The 24,722-nt window shown below is 33.7% G+C and overlaps 1 protein-coding gene across 17 annotated transcripts in view; it reads right to left on the bottom strand.

Moving 5' to 3' along the window:
- EHBP1 (EH domain binding protein 1) overlaps positions 1-24,722 on the bottom strand; it is a 345,688-nt gene that overhangs the window by 202,982 nt on the left and 117,984 nt on the right. The window contains exon 1 of one of the 17 annotated variants that reach the window (XM_072768552.1): positions 19,405-19,817. The exons of the other annotated variants lie outside the window; for them this stretch is intronic. The gene's annotated coding sequence lies outside the window, so the exon portion shown is untranslated. Of the gene's footprint in view, positions 1-19,404; positions 19,818-24,722 lie in introns of those variants that run through there. 17 annotated transcript variants of the gene reach the window in all.

The following is a 24,722-nucleotide window of genomic DNA, read 5'->3' as shown; positions in this document are numbered from 1 at the left end:
TCTGCCGACCTCACCTCTAATACTCATTTGTTCTTAATAGTTAAGAGTCTGTCTTTTGGTTTGTTTCTTTTTTTCCCCTTTGTTCATTTGTTTTGTTTCTTAAAGTCCACATATGAGTGAAATCATATGGTATTTGTCTTTCTCACACTGGGCTAATTTACTTAGTATTATACCCTCTAGCTCCATCCATGTTGTTGCAAATGGCAAGATTTCACTCTTTATTTATGGCTAATTAATATTTCACTGTGTGTGTGTGTATGTATCACCTCTTCTTTATCCATTCATCTACTGAAGGACATGCTTCAGTAGGCTGCTGCTTCCCTTAATTTGTCTATTGTAAATAATGCAGCAATAAGCATAAGAGTACATATAACCCTTTGAATTAGTGTTTTTTGTATTCTTTGAGTAAATACCCAGTAGTGCAATTACTAGATCATAGAGTAGTTCTATTTTTTATTTTTTGAGGAACCTCCATAAGTCTTCACAGTGGTTGCACCAGTTTGCATTCCCACCAACTGTGTGAGAGGGTTCTTTTTTCTCCACATCCTCACAACACTTGTGTTATGTGTTCTCTGTTTTAGCCATTCTGATAGTGTGAGGTGACATCTCACTGGGGTTTTGATTTGCATTTCCCTGATGATGAGTGATGTTGAGCATCTTTTTATGTGTCTGTTGGCCATTTCTATTTCTTCTTTGGAGAAATGTCTGTTCTTGTCTCCTGCCCATTTTTAATTGGATTATTTTTGTGTGTTTACGTGTATTGAGTTGTATAGGTTCTTTATATACTTTGGATACTAACCCTTTATCAGGTATGTCATTTGAAAATAATCTCCCAGTCAGTAGGCTATCTTTTAGTTTTGTTGGTTGTTTCCTTTGCTGTGCAGAACTTTTAACTTTTATGTAGTCCTAATAATTTAGTTTTTATTTTGTTTCTCTCGCCTCAGGAGACCTATCTAGAAACATGCTGCTACGACCAATGTCAGAGAAATTATTTCCTGTGCTCTCTTCAAGAATTTTTATGGTTTCAGGTTTCACACTTAGGGCCTTAATCCCTTTTGAGTTTGTGCTGGTTATCTTTTCATTACTATTTACATATGCATTCTAGTACTAAATCCATTGTTATTTATATGTGTTGTACAAACGCCTTCCAATTTTTGGCTTTTATTTTCTCTATATGGAATCTTTTAAATAGCCCAATTTCTTATTTTTAATGTGAAGTCAACCTTTTCCTTTACGGTTTGTGCTTGTATATTTTGTTTGAGAAAGTCTTCCTAACATTGACCTCAAACTAAAAACTTTCAAACCTCGCTTTTCATAGTTAAGAGTCATTGCCAACTAGAGTGAATTTTTGTGTAACTTTCAGATAGGGATTCAATTTCATTCTTTAAAAAAATTATGGGTAAATAACTGTCACAGCACTATTTATTAAACAGTCCATATATATCCCTCCTCTCCTCTATCTGCAATGCCCTCTCTTACCAAAAATCTGGCTTGCATATAAGGTCTGTTTCTGTGTTCTCTAATTCTAATATCACAACAAGGCAATATTGCCTCAACTATCAAAGTTTTATCTTACATTTAATTCTCTCCTTATTCTCTTATTCAGGAGTATCTTTGGCTATTTATGACTTTGCTTTCCCAAATAGTTCCGAAGTTTTATGAAACATCCAGATGAGATTTTGATTAGAACTGCATTAAATCTACAGATCAATGTGGTTGTATTGGCACCTTTACAATATTAGATTCCATATTCTAAAATAGGACATTACCTCTATATTATCTATTTAAATCTTTAACGTCTCTCAAAGTTTTATCATTTTCTTCACATACGTCATATGTATCCATAGCTAGATTTATTCCTAGGTATTTCAGTGTTTCTCTTAATCTAAATTTTTTTCAAATTATATCTTTGAATTGTTTCTAGCAATTGAATTTGCAAACAGATTTTTTAAAGTAGGCTCTACACAGAGTATGGAGCTCAATGCAGGGCTTAAACGTTAGTTCCTATCCTGAGATAAGACCTGAGCTGAGATCAAGAGTCAGACACTTAACCAATGGAGCCACCCAGGTGCACAAGTAAACACATTTTTTAAATACAAAAAACCTAACACCTTTGTATTAATTTTAATAATATATATTTATTCTGGGGTTTCGGTATAATCATGTCATCTACAAAACTAGCTATTCATTTCATTTTCCCAATCTTTAAGATTTCTTTCCCTTTTTGTTAGTACACTATCTAGAGCCTCCACGATGATTCTGACTAGATATTATAAACAGGGCCATTCCTGTATTATTCTTCTCCTTAAAAGGAATGCTTCTGATTTTTCATCCTGAAGTATGTTTAGTGAAGTTTTTTTTCTTCTTTTAAAAATATTCCTCTTTATAAAATTAAGAAAATTCCTTTCTCTTATTACTTTGAAGTTTTAATTTTATTTCTATAAGTAGGTGTTAAATTTTATCACTTAAAAATATTTGGGGATAATTTAAGATTTTTTTTAAAACCCTTAATCTATTAATGTGGCAATTTAATAGATTTTCTGAAGTTAAAGCAACTCCACATTCCTGGGAAAAATCCAAAGTTATTTGAGTCTATTTTCTTTTGGGACAGGTTTCTAATTACAGATATAATTTCTTTAATGATTACAGAAGTATTCAGGTGTTTGGTGTCTCCCGAAGTCAGTTTAGATAAATATATTCCCAAATGGGATTTATACATTTCATCCATGATTTCAAATTTAATGACATAAAACTTTTTAAAATATCATTTTATTATTTTAATCTCTGCAAATCCTATAGTTTTGCATATTTTTTCGCTCTCAATACAATTTGTGTCTTCTCTCTTTTGTTTCAAGATAACTTCTGCTATAAATTGTCCATTTCCTAGGACTTTCCAAATGAACAACTTTTGGTTTTGTTGATCCTTTCAAGTGAATATGTTTTCTATTTCAGTAGTTTCTGCTCATCTTTACTATTTCCTTCCTTCTACTTTCCTCAGGTATATTTCAACTCCTGAATTCTGAGCATTTCTTTTTTTCTGATCTAAGCATTAAAGATTATATATTTCTCAAAGTACAACTTCAACTATCTCTCTATTTTATTATGAATTATTTTGTTATTCTGTAGGTAAATATTTTCTAATTTTTCATTACAAGTCCTGTGACTCGTGTTTATAAACTTTTTTCAACTATATGCAGTTTTTCTACTTATCTTTATGTAATTGATTACTATTAAATTGATTTGGGGTCACAGAATATGACTTATTTAGTGTCAATCCTTCAAAATGTATCGAGGCAAGCTTTACGGTTTAATTCATGATCAATTTTCACACATGTTCCATGAGTTCTTAAAAAGTATTTAACTGGTATCTATATACACTGCTGTCCACTTTCACAAAAGGATTTTTCTGCAAAATCAACAAATCATTAACTTTCTTCTTAGACAAGGACAAGCAGAGCAAGAGCAGTAGAAATTTCAAATGTGAGGTCATGGAACATTTTCTAAAGGACACAAGTCAAAGAATAAATAAGTGAAAGAATTGAGAAGCTGCTCACAGATTTCTTCACAGGCTCCTTTTCCTCTCCTTCTGACATATCCCCTTTTATTTCAGGACTGTCTCTTATAAATGGCAGATAGCCAGAAAATTTTAAAATCCAGTCTGCTAATCTCTGTCCTTTACTGGAGAGTTTAGATCAACAACTCCCAAATGTTTTTACCTCAAGGCCCTTTTAAATGCTTTGAGAACTACAAAGAGCCTTTGTTTATGTTGATTATATCTATCAATATTTGCTTAATTAAAAATTAAATATAAGAAATTTAGAAAATATTTTATTCAAACAGAACTAATAAATTCATGTTAACATATTTTTACAAAGAATAAATATACGTTTTTTAAGACGATTTTTTAGAGCAGTTTTAGGTTACAACAAAATCAAGAGAAGTAAAGAGATTTCCCATATAACCCGAATACCCACACATACATAGCCTGTCCCATTCTTAACATTATTCACCAGTATGGTAACATTGTCTATTAAGGATGACCCTATAGAGACATCATAATCACCCAAAATCCAGTTTACTCTTTAGGGTTCACGTATGGTGGTGTACATTCTATTGTTTGGACAAATGATATCGTAACACCAAGCAGAATATTTCGCCACCCTAAATATCCTCTATGCTTTACCTATTCATTTCCCCTACTCTCCACCCTTGGCAACAACAAAAATCTTTCTATCATTTCCATAGTTTTGCCTTTTCCAGAATATCACACTGTTAGAATCATACAATTACGTATGTGGTAATTTAATAGTTGGCCTCTTTCATTTAGTTATAAGCATTAAGGTTCCTTTATGTCTTTTCATAGCTTGATAGGTCATTTCTCTTTAGTGCTAAATAATATTCTATTGTCGGAATGTACCACAGTTTATCCATTCATGTCCTGAAGGACGGTTGCAAGGCAAAACTGCTATAAAACATCCATGAGCAGGTTTTTGTGTGGACAAGGATACACATTTTGTTTGAGTAAATACCAAGTAGTATGACTACTGAATTATATGAGAACAGTATGTTTACTTTGTATGAAACCACAAAGCTGTCTTCCAAAGTAACTGTACCATTTTGCATTCCCACCAGCAATGTATGAAAGTTCCTGTTGCTCCGAATCCTCACCAGCATTGGATACTGTCAGTGTTCCAGATTTTGGCCATTCTAATAGGTGTGTAGCAGTATCTCATTGTTGTTTTAATTTGCATTTCCCTAATGACATGATATGCAGCATCTTTTCATGTGTCTGTTTGCCATCTGTACATCTTCTTTGGCAAGGTGTTTCTTAAGGTTTTTGTCCCATTTTTTAAATTGGGTTGTTTGCTCTTGTATTGTTCTTTGTATATTTTAAATAACATTCCTTTATCAGATGTCTTTTTAAAAGTATTTTCTCCCTGTCTGTTGCTTCTCTTCTCTTGACACTGTCTTTCACAAATCAAGTTACACAGTACTGATGATTGCAGCTTTATAATACGTCTTGAATTTAGGTAGTACCAGTTCTCCAAATTTGTTCTTCTCCTTCAATATATGTTGGCTATTCTGAGTTTTGCATTTCTATATAAACTTTAGGATCAGTTTGTTGATATCCACATAATATTTTGTTGGGATTTTCACTGGGACTGCATTTAGTCTATAGATCAAGCTGGAAAGAACTGACACCTTGACAGTATTGAGTCTTCCTATCCATTAAAATAGAATAGCTCTCCATTTATTTAGTTCTTTGATTGTGCACATCAGAATTTTGCAGTATTCTTCATGTATATCCTGCACATATTTTGTTAGATTTATACCTAAGTATTTTGTTTCTGGGCTAATGTAATGAAGTTGTGCTTTTAATTTCAAATTCCACTTGTTCATTGTTGATATATAGGAAAACAAATGACTTTTGCTTTTGTGGAGTTTTAAAAAAAAATTTTATTTATTCATGAGAGACACGGGGGGGGGGGGCGCAGAGACATAGGCAGAGAGAGAAGCAGGCTCCATGCAGGGAGCCCAATGTGGGACTTGATCCCAGGATTCCAGGATCACACTCTGTGCGGAAGGCAGATGCTCAACCACTGAGCCACCCAGGCGTCCCAGCAACTGACTCTTGTTTATAAACTTTGTATCCTATAAGCTTGCTATATATAATCACTTGTTAGTTTCAGGAGATTTTTTTGTTAATTCTTTTGCTTTCTACATAGATAATCATGTATTCTGAGAAGAAAAAGTTTCATATCTTATTTCCCAATCTGTATACTTTTTATTTCCTTTTCTTGTCTTATTTCATCAGCAAGGACTTCCAGTATACTATAGAGAAGTAGTAAAAGAGGCATCCTTGCCTTGTAGTGGGAAAGCTTTGAGTTTCTCACCGTAAAGTATGATATTAGCTGTCGGGATTTTGTAGATGTTCTTTATTAAGTTGAAGTTCCCCACTATTCCCAGTTGGCTGAGATTTTTTTATCATTAATGTATGTTGGATTTTATCAAATTCTTTTTCTTCATCTACTGATATAGTCATGTGATTTTTCTGTTTTAGTCTGTTGATGTGGTGGATTACATTAATTAATTTTCAAATACTGAACCAGACTTGCATGTCTGAGATAAACCCCACTTAGTTGTAGTATATAATGTTATTATATTTTTTGGTTTCAATTTGTTAATAATTTGTTGAGAATTTTTATATTATATCATTAAGAGGTATTGGTCTATAGTTTTCTTTTCTTGTAATGTCTTTGGTTTTGGTTTAGAGTAATGCTGGCCTCATAGAATGAATAAAGAAGCATTTCTTCTGCTTGTATCCTCCAAAAGAGATTGTAAGGAATTGATATACTTCCTTAAATTCATCAGTGAATCCATCCAGACCTGATGCTTTCCATATATTCTCTATGCAAAACAATTTTTTTAGGATTTATTTATTTTTGAGAGAGAGAGAGAGAGTAGGAGCATGTATGAGTGAGCACACACACGTGTGCTTGTGGGGGGAGGGGCAGAAGGAGATGGAGAGAGAGAATCTCAAGCAGACTCCCCACTGAGTGCAGAGCCCAACACCATGATCAGGACCTGAGCCAAAAGCAAGAGTCAGAGGCTTAACCAACTAAGCCACCTAGGGCACCCCCAAAACAATTTGATAAGAAGGCTATCACGGTTTTATATTCTTACAAACCTCCTTAATGTGTTTATATCTCTAAAATAGAACTAATATCCAATTTAACAGCTATATTCTTTTATCTACTCTCATATTCAAGATGTGTGATGTTATTCTGGTTGAAACACATGAAGAAAACCCAGCCTCATACAAATACATAGCTGGAAAAAATAAAAGTATTTTAATGATATTTTCAGATAATCTTGGGTCTTCTTTGACATTATATCAAAACTCCACAAGTGGTACTTTCTTAAAGGTTAAAAGTAATGTGGAATCTGAAATCATATCAATAAGCTTTTCAAACCCTGTTCAATTAAGATCCAATGCTCTATCATGTATTTTCAATGGGTTTTTTTAATTCACGCATGATTTTGTAACATCATACACTTTGGTCATTTAGAAAATACTGATTCTCTGATTTATATAGGTATTTTAAACGTTGATACATTCCATTATATAATACCAAAGTAACCACATTTGATTGTAGCACAGCCTATTCCATCAGAAAAATCCTTAAACACTGGAAAAATATAAGCTTAACATGGAGAAAACAAGTTTTTCATAATTCTAATTTCCCCTTGAAAGCCTGAATTTTTATCAATGGGAACAAATAACTTCAGTCACTTATCTTTAAATAGCAGCCTCACTATGTTCAGTTTCAAGGACATGTTGGTCAATACCCAAGTATGTATAACAAGTTAATCGTTTTTTCAAAATAGTGTTCCATGGAAGAAGGGTGATCAGTTTAGTTTTCAACTTAATCACACAAGTGCTTTTCCTTAAATAACTTTGCCCTTTGCAATGCAGTCTGAGCGCTTCATGAATACTTTCCATTTTGTCAGAATATTAAAAAGAATACTCAAGGGTAGAAATGTAATAAAATTAACAATTTTATCACAACATCAAAAACATACACAAATAAAACCCAATAAAGACTAGTTCCTAGTTATAAATTTTCAAGGGTGGTATTGCTTCTACCTATTAATATTAAGAATAGAAGAGGCAATCTTCATTGTTTTTATTCTGTGCAGTAAGTTCATTACACAGATGGCAGAGCTCTAGGATGTCAGCTTTGTGCAACAAAGAGACCTTATTAGATTTCCCATCTTGGGAGCATGGGAGGTGCTAGACTTTTTCTGCATCTCCAAGCAGTGGTTAAAGCAGTAAATCACATGACTTCAGTAGAAACCCTCAGTGGGAAAGCTATGATGAATGATTATCTTCTAGACTTCCTGCTTTCAATTTTTTAAAAAACTTCTTTGGGTTCTATCTGTGTTATTTTAGGAATACATTTATAAAGATCATCTGGTTGGGATCCCTGGGTGGCGCAGCGGTTTAGCGCCTACCTTTGGCCCAGGGCGCGATCCTGGAGACCCAGGATCGAATCCCACGTCGGGCTCCCGGTGCATGGAGCCTGCTTCTCCCTCTGCCTGTGTCTCTGCCTCTCTCTCTCTCTGTGACTATCATAAGTAAATAAATAAAAATTAAAAAAAAAAGATCATCTGGTCATATTTTACCCAAGTTTTTAACTATTTTCCAATAGGGGAGTTATCCATGCTAGCTAGGTGGTCACACTGCTAGAAACAAATTCTTCATTTGAATTTTACTAGAACAGAATTAAACATTTCTCTCTCTCTCTTTTTTTTTTTTTTTTTAAGATTTTATTTGAGAGAGAAAGAGAGAGAGCATGAGCGGGGGGAGGTGCAGAGGGAGAGGGAAAGCAGACTCCCTGCTGACCAGGGAGCCCTACATGGGGCTCAATCCCAGAACACTGGGATCATGACCTGAGCCAAAGGCAGATGCTTAACTGACTGAGCCACCCAGGCTCCAGAACCAAACATTTTGGTAAAGAAGAGCCATTATAACAAAGTTCACTTATCTCCCATTGATCTAAATTCCTAATTTAGAAACTCTTAATGACTTACTTGGACTGTCTAAGAATTTGTTTTATTGGAACTCTCTAGATGTAAATCTGCAATTATCTTTGCAACAATGACTCTTATGTTGTCTATAAGTTGCTATGTCTCAACATCATTGTAAGCAGGTAGTAAGTACCTGATGATAAATTAACGCTTGCAGCATATACCCTTTTAGCACCTCACAGTCTAATACCTGATTCTGTTCATTCTTAACCATCAGAACTCTAAATTCTCTTTTGATTCTATACAACTGAATCAGGGCACCCAGAAATAAAGTGACAGGCAGATAGAACTCTGGACAGCATTCTAAAGATGTGTGATGAGGCTAACATTTAAAAGGCTCAGTTATTAGATTTCACTGTCTTATGACTACATGAATTACTTGCAGTAAAGAACATGCTCAAGTATTTGTATAAATTACCATCTTCTCTACTGACTCAAGAACTGAAACTCTCAAATAAGATAATGTGGAACTGGAAGGGACCTTATAAATTTCTTAATCCATCCTGTCATCCCCAATGCAAAAACACCTTATACCACACCTAACAGAGAGTTATCACATTTATTTCCTGGTACTTTTCATTTAAATTCAACCTAAACACTTCTAAGGCTTTATTCCTTCTAAAACAAAATAATTTGGTGCGCTACAGTATCAAGGTCAACAATTTTGCTTTTATTTATTCTACAAATACCTATTGAGAGACTATTATGTGGCTGACATTCTCCCATTGAACTTTGTGATAATATTTTAAACTTTATTTTCAAGTGATAAAGAGTCAAGTTAGAAATCAAAAAGTCCTAACTTTTTCAAAATTGTGATGCTGGTCCTTTGAGCTGTCACAAGCACCACATTTCTCAGGCCATGCTGAAAAGATCTTTGCTTCATCAGCAGACCAAAATGGAATACTACAGAATTTAATTTGGATTCCATGGAGCAATTAAATGCTAAAGCAGACATGCCACAAGGAGCTCTCTCAACCACAAAGACTTAATTAGAAACCGTATCAGCTAAAATAACCAACCTAGATGGTTGGATGGAAGAGAGTTTGGTAGCACAAATGTAAATTGAAAGAATCAACATTAAAAATCTTTTTAGACATGCACTCAAAAACATTTGTAAAAATTATTACATTAATTTTAGAATAAAATCTAAATTCCCCCTAAAAATGCAAATAAAAAACCCTCAAACTCTCAAATAGAGGGAAACTCCTGATATACATAAAAATACAAGTATTCAAGTCAAAAGTCTAAATGAGTTGCAGGTTGTCCAAATTTAAAATACACACACACACACACACACACACACACACAAAGTCAAGTCTACAAAGTTGCTAACAGGCTTACTTCCCCTGTAATCCTAAAGAAAGACACTAAAAATTTATTGATACTATTGTATGTAGTTTTTTTCCCCTTAAACAGGAGCTACAGTACCAGATTTTTAAATTGGTTTCGAGTAAGTATTCTAAGGGAAACAGATTTATCTGGTAGATTAAACACCTGGTAACCAAGAATTATGTCATTCATGGCCATGACTCGAATGTGTGTGCTGATCAGGACCCCCAACTAGACAGATCTAGTCCTAGTTGTTTATTTTCATCCATATCACAGACTCAACATAACCAAACTGAATCATCTCCATCCTTTAAGCTGTTTCTCCCCAGCTTTCATCTCAGTGAATTGTACTACCATGCATCAAGCCTCTCAATCCCAGTATTCTCCAAACTAAATTGGCTTTAACTGCTAAGTCTTTCTAGAATCTGGACCCATTCTTTCCATCTCCCTTTCTCCAGTCTCATACATATCTAGATTTCAAACTCCATAATTCTATGAGGGTAATCCTCTTTTTGTTTTAATGCTATATACCTTTTTTCCCCTTATTATCTGAGAACATTCACCATAGAAAATTATAAATATATAAAAAGTACAAAAAAGAATCATTCAAAATGTTACCAACTAGCTGAAATCATTGCTAATACTTTGACATATTTTCTCTAGTCTTTCTAAAAGAGTGGAGATGACACTATTTGCAAATTTTTATGCTTTTTAAAGTTAACATTATAGTTTATAAATCTAAATTTTAGAAGTTGCCTATCATTCTGAATTGTGGTTACAACACAAATTTATATAACTGTCTCTTATTAATGAACTTAAATTTGTCACTTCACATTTGTCACTTAGAAATGACGCTGCAACGAACATTTTATGCCCAAAGTATTTTTGGCACCTCTGCCAGTTTTGTAGGACAGATTCCTAGAAGTAGAATTTTTGAGCAAAGTATTTGAATCCCTTCCAAAGAAATCATACCAAAGTTTCTAACCTACAGTGTACAACAGTGCTAGTCTCTTTCGGCACTATTATTTTTAAGTCTTTGCTAAGCTGTTAAGAGAAAACTTGTATTTTACTCATTTAATTTGCATTTCTTTGATAACTCATGACCTTGAATATATTTCTGTGTTTATTATCCATCTATATTTTCTCTTCTGTAAAACTAGTCATGCCCTTTGTCCATTTATCTATTTGGATCTTACTCTTAAAAAAAGATTTCTAGAGTTCTTTAAATATTGAAAATATTAGCCTTTTGTCTGCCACGTTTGTTGCAAGTATATTTGCTTTCTGTGTTGCTTAATCTCTTGATTTAAAAACCTTATATTTTCTGTATTACACAAATAATGCAGGGTTCATTATTAAACAATGATTATAAAATACAGAGAAGAAAAAATATGAAAATTACATTTAATCCCACCTTTAGAAGGAAACATACTATATTGATTTTCTAGCATATAGTCATCTTTAAGAAAAATTGAATCATACATTGTGCAGATTCCTTTGAAAACTACTTTTTTCATTAAAATGTGATGAATATATTTCTTTAGCATTATTTTACCATGATGTCATTTATAATGGATAAAAATATTCCATTGTATGGACATAACAATTTAATCCCATGTCTTTGGGCACTGAGGTTATTTCTAAGTTTTCAAATTACAATATAAGTAATAAGCACATAAAAATCCTCTCAGTTAATTCCTTACATTCATACTTAAATATTTCACTAAGATAAATTTCTGTTGGTTGAATAACTAGCTAGAACATGCACATTTTAAAAGCTGTTTTAGAGATGCCTGGGTGGCTCAGTGGTTGAGCATATGCCTTCAGCTCAGGACGTGGTCCTGGGGTCCTGGGATCCAGTCCCGCATTGGGCTCCCTACAGGGAGCCTGCTTCTCCCTCTGCCTGTGTCTCTGCCTCTCTCTGTCTCTCATTAATAAATAAATAAAATCTTTTTAAAAAATAAAAATAAAGAGTATTTCATATGACTGCCATTTGTCCTCTAGAACTTACACCAACTAAGGTCCCATCAACAGGTGGATCTTAGCCAACAATGAGTCTTAACATGATTTTTTAAATATATATTAGTTTTTATTTTTATGGAGACAAATCTATGTATATTTTCCTTTGTGATTTCTTCCCCATTGCTCAGAAGTTTAAAAAGTTCTTCATCATTCAATGATTTACTAACACTCGCTTCTATTCTCTTTTAGTTTTGATTATTGTATTGTCTTCAATTAACTATTTTTATCCATTTGGAATTCCTTCTGTAGTGAGGTGAGGAGCTCTTCCTTGTCTCCTCCCAAATAATACCAATACTACTGTGCACAGTACAATTTCTCCTTCCACAATGATTTGATAAGTGTGGGAATCTTTATACAACTATTTCATGATTATAATTTGTCAAGGATTTTTTTCTGCTTCCAGGATAAAGTTAAAACTCTTTAACAAATCAGAGCTATTTAGGACACTGTCCCTGATTCCATGTGAAAACACAAACTGCCCCTTCCCCTAAATGCATTCCATGCGCTGAAAATATTCTGTGAATTGTATATGCTATTCAATTTTTCTGTGGTGATATCACTTTATAATTTTGAGGCATAGTAGACCTTCCCAAAAAATGCACAAAACAAGAGGAAGTAACAATAGAAGTTACTTTTTATAAAGTACTTTACACCAAACATTAAGTGCTTAATTATCATTTCTCATTTGTTCCTCACAATAATCCCATGAGACAGACACAGAGAAAGAGGCAGAGACATAGGCAGAGGAAGAAGCAGGCTCCCTGCAAGGAGCCTGATGCAGGACTCCATCCCAGGACCCCAGGATCATGACCTGAGCCAAAGAGATATTCAACCACTGAGCCACCCAGGTGGCTCTCATTTTACTACCTCATTTTAAAGATAGGAAACTAGGGACACCTGGGTCGCTCAGTCAGTTAAGTGCTGACTCTTGATTTCAGCTCAGGTCATGATCTCAGGATTGTGAGATCAAGCCCTGCATCAGGCTCCACACATGGCACGGAACCACTTAAGATTCTCTCTCTTCCTCTCCTTCTGCCCCTCTCTGCCCTTCCTTTCTAAAAAAATAAAGTTAAAAATAAAGACAGGAAACTGAGGCACAAGTGGATTAAGCAACTTGCCCAAGGTTACATACCTAGTAAGCAAAAGAGCTAAAATATGAACACAGGCTATCTGGTTCTGCAATATGTACACTTAACCACTATACTGCACTGCATAAAAGAAAAGACACAAATCTGAATATATAAATACTGAAAGCTTGCTATGAAGTAAAAGACATCATTTGCAATACTAAAAAGAAAAGTGACTGGTAGGGAGAAAATATCCGAAGATACATAAAAAATAGTGAATAGGATACATAAAGATCTAAAAATAAGAAAAATGCAATCACTTCAAATAAAAATTGGCAGTGGATATTCATGGGCAATTCATAGAAAAATATTAAGTGGCCAATAAACATATAACAAGATGCTCAACTTCACTAGTTATCAGGAAATGCAAATTAAAATAATAATGAGAGAATTTTCACTCCTCAGAATGACAAAAATTAAAGTCTAGTAATATCCAGTGTTGTTGAAGGCATGGAAAGAAAACAGGCATTTCAAACACTGTTGATGGGAATATAAACAGATACAGCCTATTATAAGGATATTCTTTTAGCATTGAAACTATCAAAATAAAATGAATGTCCCCTTTGAACAATTCCATTTCTGGGAATCTATCCCAGAATGTGGGAATCTATTGTGAATGTGTGCATAAATTCTCAATGCTGTGCTATCTGTAACACCATCAAGTAAACTGGAAATTACCATAACATCCATCAGCAGAAGAATGGTTAAATCATTATGGTACATCCATCTGTACTATGGAAAACTGTGCAGCAATTGCACACTCTAAGTGAAAAAGCAAGCCGCAAAACAATATGTAAAGCATGATCCCATTTAAGAACAAAACTGAAATTTAACTTTAAAATATGTGTATGCTTATGTGATTTCAAGAAAAAAAAGGTCTAGAAGAATTCTGTATGAGAGAACTTTCCTTTTTTTCACTTTCTATATTTCTTTATTGTTTGAATCTTTTACAATAACTATCTGTTCAAGGCAGCCTGGGTGGCTCAGCGGTTTAGCACCGCCTTTAGCCCAGGGTGTGATCCTGGAGACCCAGGATTGAGTCCCATGTCAGGCTCCCTGCATGGAGCCTGCTTCTCCCTCTGCGTCTCTCTGTCTCTCTATCTTTCTCTGTCTCTGTCTCTCATGAATAAATAAAATCTTTAAAAAAAAACTATGTTCATATTTACTATCATCTATTCTTTAGTGCTTTTGTAATTTCTAAAAACTATGTGTATGCAGGAAAGGAAACAATAGGCATTAGTGAAATGGGGAAAAAACAAATGTCAGCCACAGAACTACTGACATTTAGGACCTAATAACTCTCTGATTTTTCAGAGGGCTTTCCTATGTACTGTAGAGTGTTTAGCAGCATCCCTGGCCTCTACACACTAGACACTGGAAACACATCTTCCCTATCCTCCACCAAATCAGGATAATCAAACATGTCTCCAGACAGGGTGCCTGGGAGGCTGACTCTTGGTTTTGGCTAGGTCACGATCTCATGGTCACGAGACTGAGTCCCCGCATCAGTCTCAGACTCAGAAGGAAGTCTGCTTCAAATTCTCTCCCTCCCACCCCCGCTGCCCCTCCCCAGAATTCATGTTTGCTCTCTTTTGCTCTCTCTCTCAAATAAATAAATAAACCTTAAAAAAAAAAGAAATGGGTTTTCATTACTGAAATTAAAATTGAGGAATTGTAAGCTAGATAAAATATTTTATAGTTTTTCTCCATCCTTAAGTACAGTATAAAAATCCAGTGCAGATTCTAAACACAGCCTTTACTTTTAGAGACAGTACCCAGGGTTCATCCCTTCACGGTTCGCATCTAGTCACTGCTTCGGGAGCACTTCTAGACTAGAATGCTGACTAGAAAGGTAACTGAGTCTTCTTGCCTTGTGAATGCTGTGTAGCTAGTTTTACTAAACCTTCCATGCAAGCTGATGGTTGGAAGGCCTAAATGGGAGACCTCAAAGTTTCCTTTATGGACCTCACAAGACAGGATGCCATAAATTGTTTTGTGCCTGCATACTAATGGGTATTTTGTTCTAAAAATATCTACATGTGGCAGAACATGGTCATTTCTTTATAACCTGGTAGTAAGGTTGCAAAGAAACACTTTTGCACTTTTCAGTGCTACCATTTGGCCACCATGATCTACTGAAAACAAAAACAACAGTGATGCCTTTCACTATACATGATCGACCTGGCACAGGTCGCTTCTTAACAACTGCATCTGGATCTTTGTTTCAGTGATACAGTTCATAGTCTTTGGACAACCGTCAAATGTAAAACACAATCCATTAGGTTTTAATATTTTGGTATTTCTTAATCTGCGGGGCATCTGGGTGGCTCAGCCAGCTGAATGTGTGACTCTTAATTTTGGCTCAGGTCATGAAATTAGAATCATGAGATCAAGCCCTGCACTGGGCTCTGTGCTGGGTGTGGAGCCTGCTTGAGATTCTCTCTGTCTCCCTCTGCCCTCCCCGCCACCCCCCACAACATGCACTCTCTCTCTCCAAATTAAAAAAATGTATATGTATTTCTTAACCCGCAAATCTTAAGATAGTCTTTGACTTTTATATACTATGCAGCTAAAAATGACCATCCACACACCACTAAAAAAATCTTCCTGATAACAACATTCTTTAAATGGTCACTATAGATTGGTGTTACAAATAACATTAAAGAGAGATAGGAAAGTTGAGTGATCTACTACCAGAGACATTCTATACCATTTTAACACATGAGATAAAAGGAGATTTTTCACGGATAACAGAACACATGAGGACAATTTAGGGTTAAAGCATCATTCCTGTCATCGCTACAAGTTCAAGGGACATTCAATTTGTGCAAAGCAGCAAAGCATAGATCAAAGACCCAATTAATGTGATGCATATGACTAGCATAAAGCTGGCATAAATTCTCTGAATATTAGAATTTTTCTAAGTCATAGATAGCATGTTTTCACCTTTATGTGATAAACCAGCACCTTTGTATTCTACTACAGGAGGGTTTTTAATATGGTGGCTATAATGCATGAATTTGAGTGTGGTGGTTTCTAAAGGAGACATGGTGGCCTATACAGAAAGCTTCATCTCCTCCTTCAGGTAATTATTTATAGTGGCATGTGTGGTAGCTAAGTTCCCGAAAGGGTAAAGGTAAAAACCACTATTAGAATATAAACTTAATTTCTTGCACTGCCAGATTATGGTGCCATTAAACAGTTTTAACAAACATTTATATACTTTTGAAGCAACTGAAGTGTTTTTTTAAGTTATTTTCTGCCTACAAGTAACTAAAAGAATATGAAAAGTAAGGGTAAAAGATATCCAGGTCCTCATATTGACGCCCCAACTTCATAGCTTCCATTATAATTAAATACTTAAATATTTTTGTAGTGTTGAGCTTGCTTCAGGGCAAGTTATAGGATCTTCTTTCTTTAGATTAAAAAAGTCATACAGATAATTACCATAGCTTTCTGTGATGTTTTAGGTACAGCCTTGCCTAAGAGCAGGAAGGTAGGCAGGTGATTTCTTAAAGTACTTTTTCAGCTCCAGGGTGATAAAAATATCTTAAACTTTCTGAAGTTGAAAACTCATAATTAACCATTAAAATTTAAAATTGAATAATCACATGCAATTAAGATATAATTCTCTAAAATATAGTATAAAAAGGTACTATAAAGATCAATGAACATTTTCAGTTAAAAATCAGCAAATATTGTTAAAATGCAGGATTTAATACCTCAAATCACTACCATTTCAAATAAGTAATTTATCTGGCTATAAGGAACTTTTTTGGTAAGTAATTATGGATAACACATGATATATGTAGTGTATCTACTACATAGCTTTCTATAAGAATTATGTAACATTACCAATCCTAATCACAAGAAGAATTCTTTCATTTCGAGTATTTAATACGAAAGCTTGAAGACTATTTCTTACATAGGATATCAACATTCTCTAAAGGGTCACCATGTGACAGACAACACAGGCTCTTTCCTGTGGTGGAAATGGTTACATTTCTTACAACATAGATTTCTAGAATTCTGGCTGCTGCTTATATCAGATAAACAACAAAACAATAGTGACAACTTACCACATGTGCTAATGCACAACACTCCTATGATATAGGTATGATACTATTCTCATTTTATAGGTAAGTAAACTGAGATACAGAGAGGCCTGTCACCTTTCCCCAAACCCCACAGCTAGAAATGTCCAAAGCCCGCACTCTTAACCCCTGCAACCACTCTCCTAAAATGCCTCTGAAGAGGCAGACAACTGGCTATATACTTGACAGCTTGCAGAGAAAGAGTTGAGATTTTCAGTTATTTATTTTTCTATGGAAACAAAACAAAACCTTTCAATTTCACTTACATCTCTTTCCTTATTTACACATATTCCAGGTACCCTTTATTGAAAAATGATCACACCATTTGATCTAACAGCACTTACAAAGTTAGTGAACATTTTAATCAACTAGTTAGTGACCTATTTCAAGGTAATTATTTACTTGATCTTCATTGACATTCTATTAAATAGGGATGACTGGTGCTATTACCACTGTTTATAGAGGAAACTTAGGCCTAGAAAGTTTAGAGTTGAAGTTTGTCAATACATAAGTATAAGAGTTTAAATTCTATCATCAGTTCTACTACTATTTCATTTGCAGGTTTTTAGGGGTGTTTTTTGAGGTAGATGTAAGACAAAACTAATTCATGTCTAGGTATCCTCCATCCACTATTAAAAAGGCAAAACAAAAGCCTGTTAAGCAAAAGGAGTTATGTGATATGATCTTGGTTGGCCTTCCCATTTTACAGGGGCACACTTAGCTGGCATATTTTTTTTTTAATTTTTTTTGGCATATTTTTATTTATACATTAACCCACTAGCAAGTTAAGTACCCTAAAAAGTAGTATCTTAGAAACTAAAGTCTTAAATAAATTTTTACTTGAAGAACATTATCCAGCACAAGGTTATTTCAGGTTACCTACTGATAAAAATTTCAAATCAGTTCCTTTGGCTTTTATGCAATTATTACCATTCTAAGGGAATAGCTTCTGTCAATCAAATTGTGCCCGGCAGGCTGGGATGTGTCTGGTGTGGCACCCAGTATGCTATTGGTGCTCAAATTATAATACAAGCAACAACAACTACTACCAGGTTACTGCACGCAAAGTGATCTGACACAAAAGCCATGCATAGCTAAGACTCAGAACTATACGTAATATTTGAGCATGTCTTTTAAAAATGAAGAGAAATTTGTATACCATGTTTATGCATTCATATTTTACTAGTTTATGTTCTTGCATAGGACAAAAAAAGGAATGATTACTTAGCTTTCCTAAATGCTTGTCTCCTATTAAGAAGAGAATGAGATCCTTTCACAAGGCTCAAAAGTTTCACAGGAGCTAGAGAAAATAAAACCAGTGCACCTCTATTCATTAGGTTTTTAAAAAGTGTGTGCGTGTCTGTGTGTGTGTGTGTGTGTGTGTGTGTGTGTGTGTGTGTGTGTTTCCAGAGGGGGGACCACGAGGGGTGGGCGGGGAGAGAACTTAGAAGACAAAGGGAAAGACCTGCCTCTGCCTGTTCTTAGAAATTAGAAGAAAGTCAGAAGTCATGGAGAAAGGTGCTCAGGAAAGATAAAAATGTGAACTTCATTAAACCCATAACAAACCATGCAATCCTTAGATTTTATTTACGGGGCTTTTGAGAGGATCGAGTAACACGAAATATATGATAGTGCTTTGTAAATGGCATATGCTATAGAACTCAAAATATTAAATTGCATTGGAACTTTGACTAAGCCATGATTCACTTGTGATTGAAACTTTACATTTAAAAACGCTAACAATGAAAATTATAAGTTTTATAATTGGTGAGGAAAAAGTAACAATGTAGTAAAAACTGTAGTTCTTATGTACTTAAAAACTATCAATGTATATGGATAAATGAAAAAAAGTAAGGTACAAAATATTATTCTGCTCTGTGTATTTAATAGTGATGTATTTCTGGAGATATACATAGGAAACCTAATAACAACGTCTCTGAGGAAAGAAAAAGAGGGACAAAGTAGGAAGACAGAATTACTTTTTAATCTTTTATACCAATTAAAAAAAAACTTTGGCCATTTACTATTTTTCAAATAAAAAATTAATTTTAAAAACTAGTAATGAAAAAGTGGAAAAATTTTCACTTTTCTGTTTTATTATGAAACAGTAAAATTCAATAATGTCAAGAAATAGTTCAAGTTCATGCAAAATTTTTTGAAAAGATGATGTTATCTAAGACACCATGTTTTTAAACAATGAGACAGAAATATAGTATTTATTTTTCTGTTTTCCCAAACCTTACCTTCTCCACTTAGACCTGGATACAGCTTTTCAGTACATATTAATGGCATGGGTAGCTTCAGTTTCAGAATTCAAATTTCATGTCAATTTGCATGACTACTACTGTCTTCTGTATTTTTAAAAAAATAACTTCAAATTTGTGAGGCATAAAGTAGGTACAGGTTTTAAATTTCTTGAAACAATTCTTATTTTGCTATTTTTGAAGTGGTCCAGATGTCTTATTTTGTAAAAGGAAAAAAATTCCCTATACACAGAAATGCAGGGAAAGAAAATGTCTGATGGTTATGACGGCTCAAAAGCAAAACCCTAATATTCTTAATAGGTTTGATCAGTTCTTCCTTGTATAAAATATTAAAAATATGATAGCCTAAAAACATAGAAACATAGAATATAAAAATTTTATTTCATTTAAAATCAGGAATTACAGAAATTCCTTAGAAAATAGTTTAACACCAAGAAAATTATCTTTGCTAAACCTTACTTGATAAAGAAAAAGAAAAAACTTATCAATGAATTATACCAGTACAGAGACTGAATTAGGAAATAAACATAACCAGGTTTAACTCTTGATACCTGATTAGGCAGAAAAACAGAGTAAATCCTACTGATTATGTACTAAGAAAGGAGATGTCAAATCCTCATAGTTAAGTTACCTCAAAAGACAAAGCATTCCACATTCTAGAATGTATTTCTATTACCAGCTTTTATGACAATCAAAAAACAAAAAACCCAATTCAATGATAACCTGGTACTCTTGATCTTCAACCTAATATCCCTAGTTTGAAGACAGGAATTCAGACTAAACTACAGAAGTACAACTGACATTTTTAGAGCCACAGAAATTAAGAAAGGTCATTTGAATAATGTTGAGAAGGAAGATTTAGGAAGGGTCACACAGTTTCATGAATATTTTCCAAGCAATGTCCCAAAAAAACTAGTTTAAAAAGACTAAAGTCAGTACTAGAATCTCTAGGAGTAACTGATGTATTCTAGTAAAAGTCAAGTCCTAAAATTAAGCACCAAATTCCCTTTTTATCCTAATTGCCACTTTGAATTAGGATTCTCTCCCAGAAAAAAATGGCGAGTGGAGATGAGTTATGTTGAAGCGGTTTGTTAGGTAAAGAGTAGAAAGGAGCAGCTGAGCCAAGAAGGGGCAGAGGGTGGAAAAGACTAACATTTTAGAATTTAGTATTTCTCTTTAACATTATTTTATGAGTCCTTTAAGAAGAATGCTAAAATCTTAAAACATAAAATCCATCAGGTCAAATTTATACCATATCTACTCTTTCAAAATCCTTATGCCTGGCTACTATCTATCAGGGATGGATAGAAAACCTACTCTTAATCACAGGCCACTGATCCACAGGGAAAAAATTTAAAAAACAAGAGACAATTATTTAGGGTTAATTTTTTTAAATGAATTTTACAGATTTTTGAAAGGAAAACTATAAAATTTCCCTAATTTGAATCTATGCTTTAGTCCAACTTTTCACACCAAAAAGGGACACAGAATAGATTTTAACAAGGTAAAAAAGTGAGAACTAAGAGAGCAAATGTAAATGGAGAAGATGGGCTTCAGGGTGAGGCCAGTTTTAGAGGCAGTGGGACAACGGTGAGCACAATGGCAGAACTGTACCAATCCCTTGAGGAACTTTATCAAGAAACGAAGTGGACTGAAAGAATCGGCAAGGAATAACTCTGTATTTTTGAATGCTGGAGCCAGGCATGTGCAAATTGAAGATCCAGTAAATGTTGTCTCAAGTTGACAAATCATGATTATTTAATCATGAAACAGAGTACAAGCTTATCATACAGAACTAGAACCATGGAGGGAACCACCAGAAGTAAATTCCAAAGCAGTTAAAAGAGGCTGCCTCAAGGGAGTGGGTTGGAGGTAGGAAGTAAGTGACAGGAGAATGTTGATTTTCAGTAAAAGTTCTTCCATAACTATTTGATTTGTTACCATGTGCCTGTACCGAAAAAAACAGAAACATAATTTTTAAACTCATAAATTAGAAAAGGCCTGACTTGTGTTAAAAGTTCTTTTTTTTTTTCTTATTCCATCAAAAGGTTTCTGTCAAAAACAGATTTGATTTTTTTTTCTGTGTATACACACGTTAGTTACGGATGATTAACAAAGCATTCATTCTTCTATTTGCTTTGGCTGAGAACTGACTTGTGTTGTGTTAGTGTTAAGGAAATATTTCACTTTATATAGAGAAGATATGAAGTGTTGCTTATTTAAATATAATATGGTAAAAGAAAGGGTTTATACATGTTTTAGACTCACAAACAATGAAAACATTTAGGAAAGTAGAAATACAGAGTTTATTCAACTTAGAAACTACGAAAAACGGTACCTATCTTTTCTCTCTTTACCCAAAATTGGCTATGTGAACTTACCTACTTCATATTTTAATGTTTAATGAAATGGAAAAAAAAGAAAGTTTTTTAAAAGTTATTTGACGAAGATCTGAAATCAAATATGATGGGAGCAATCACGATTATCTTGATTTTTAACTATGCAGAGACCCTTTTTAAAATAATTTTGTAAAAACCGTAAACGGTAGCTTGCAAAATCAGAGTTCTGCAAGTTTAAAATATCTTAAAATAAGTATCCAAATTTAGCCTGACATATAGTTACTTAAAGAGTCCTTGCTTTTCAGATGTACATGCTTAAGAAATAATATCCACATGGAAAAAAGTTTTAACATATGAGCACACATGAAAAGTCAGTGAAAAAAATCTGACTTTTAAAATTTTTTATAAAATCACTTTTCTAAATAAAACTATCCAATAAACAAATACTAGTTACAGTAATTTAGTTTCTTGTAACACCTGTTTCATTTAAAGAGAAGGCAGCCAAAATCAATAATATGATTTAAAACATACCATCACTAACTTCTGAGTAGATTTTCACTAATTGGGTCTACTGATAAAAGGTGGGCTAAAGAAAAATAAAAGTTTATAGCAGGAGAATTGCTGTGGAATTAGAAACTGGCCACTAAAGATGAGAGAAGAAAGGATGGATTTGAAGTTAATTCTCAGATCTTCATTTTAATCTTAAATTGCCAGTAGTAGCACAACTTATAAAAAAAATAATTAGATGAATGAATAGAAATTAGGAGTGAGGGTGAGAGTAAGAAATACTGGTGGCATATGATTTGGACATTCTAGCATTACTTGATGACACTGCAGAAATTTATGGTAAGTAAGACTTCAGACCCAGGACCTAACTCCACAGACAGTTAGTTCCTAGGACATCATTTAAGATTCCTTTTCCTCTTATTTTTCCTTTCCTCCTAACACATATGTTTGGTAACTACTGTTTCTTTCAATCTGAGGTAAATTATATGCCCCTTGTATTTTACTTTACTTTTTTTACATTGAAGAACAAAGAATTTTAGTCTTTTCTATTTTTCCCTCTTTCTTTGGTAGATCACATGTAGCACAGAACCATTATTTACAAAATAAAAATCACTACCAGTTTAGAGTCATTCTTTTCCATCTCTAATAAGACCTTTCTCCCAAATTAAATCGAGCAATCTCAGGTAGCTCCCTTCAATTTTATTTAATTTTTTACCACATACCCCCTCTAGTCATCACTTTCATTTTATATGATCTTCTTGTTGACATGTATCCATTCAAATCTACTTCTAACCTGTATTCTGAATCTAGTCACCATAGCTGTCCTTGAATCAACAAGACCATTCCAAAAGCCTGACTGAATGATAGGTTTCGTATAATAATCTGAGGCCCTATAGATTTTCACTAGGTCAGGCTATTGTTGGAGTGAATGCCAAACAAGAGTCACCGCAGCAGGAATGCAGGTCCCCTAGAGCCTACACCTGGGAAGCAGTTCTGTGTACTTTTACAAAAGTATCAGCTCTAACAGTATTTCTATAAAAGCCTGAACACAGGAATAATGTGCATTTTAAAACAGGACATGTAATAAAGGAAATTATGTATTTAATCTACTCTAAATGCAAATAAGGAATAGCAACCTAAAAAACTTAGACAACAAAGAATGATAAACTAAATCAATTTATTAAAAGTAGGATTACAGATAATTTTTCTTTTTTAGTATTTTCAGTACTGCCAATATGTCAGCTGTAATAAATGTAAAAAATTTTAAAAGATTCACTATGCTCTAATAAAAGTCTAAAGGATGAAAAAGTTATACAAATCAATTGTATTTTAATACTATTCCCAGCACATCTGTTTCACAGAATCTATAACAGAGATCTTCTTCAGGCATGAACCTAAAAACATTGTAGGTTAAGAATTTAAATGTCTCACTATCAAGTTTAATGAGAATTAAATCAGCTGGAAACCCACTTACCCATTTATTTATAAGTACACAGGATCTTGCTGAATACTGTCTGTCTACAAAACAATATACTCTTCCTACCCTTAGGTAGCTGTCTAAAATTAGCAAGAAGAGACAAAACTATCACGTAAAAACTTAAACAATGAGGGATAATAAAATAAAATGAAAATCCACAAGCTCAGTAAGTGACTAATTCATTTTTCAAACACTCACTGAGTGTCTACTATTTGTAAAGTGTTATTCTAAATGCAGAAATCAGTTATGTATACGTAGATCTGTCACTCCAAAAATAACCAAAAAGATGGGATGTTTTAGGAAACAGAAAGGAATATGAGCCACATATCTATTTGAACAGTAGGACATTATTAGCTTACAGGGACAGCTGTCATGCTAAGGTACAATTATTCTGTAGCTCACATAACTGGAAATACATGCCCTATTCTTTAAATTGGCTTAGGTAGCAGCATATGTAGCACTTTAATTAACTGTAGCAATTGACCTACCTTAAAAACCGAGATCTGAAATAATGCACTGTAAATAGTACTTGTAAACCAGAATTAATCCAAGTTTAACCTACATACAACAACAAAGTGTCCAATGTTGTATCTAGAAAAAGGTTGGGTATAACACAACTATATTCAGAAATCCTTAAAAAAAAATGCTTTTTGAGTAAATTTCTAATTAGCAATATGTAGAAAACAAGTATTGCTGCTATTTTTTTCCTTGAATGCCAAGACAGAAATGTACTCATTAACATTAAAAATACCTATTTTAGAGTGATTTCTAGTTTAGATATCTAAACTATCATAAATATTATTTAAAAACATCTGGTTGTTGTTCTTAAATAATATTTCCATACTTCTCTGTTTTAATAAATTATAAATATACAACTATGTATTTTAGCCATTCTATAAAGAAAACTTAAAATGTATATGTGGATATACACATTTATATATATATTTGCATATACGAAAAACATCATTAATTCA

This window comes from Canis lupus, chromosome 11 (assembly GCF_048164855.1).
Source record: "Canis lupus baileyi chromosome 11, mCanLup2.hap1, whole genome shotgun sequence".
Classification (NCBI taxonomy): Eukaryota; Metazoa; Chordata; class Mammalia; order Carnivora; family Canidae; genus Canis; species Canis lupus.
Note: the sequence above shows the minus strand (reverse complement) of the source record. Positions and strands in the feature narration are given on the sequence as shown.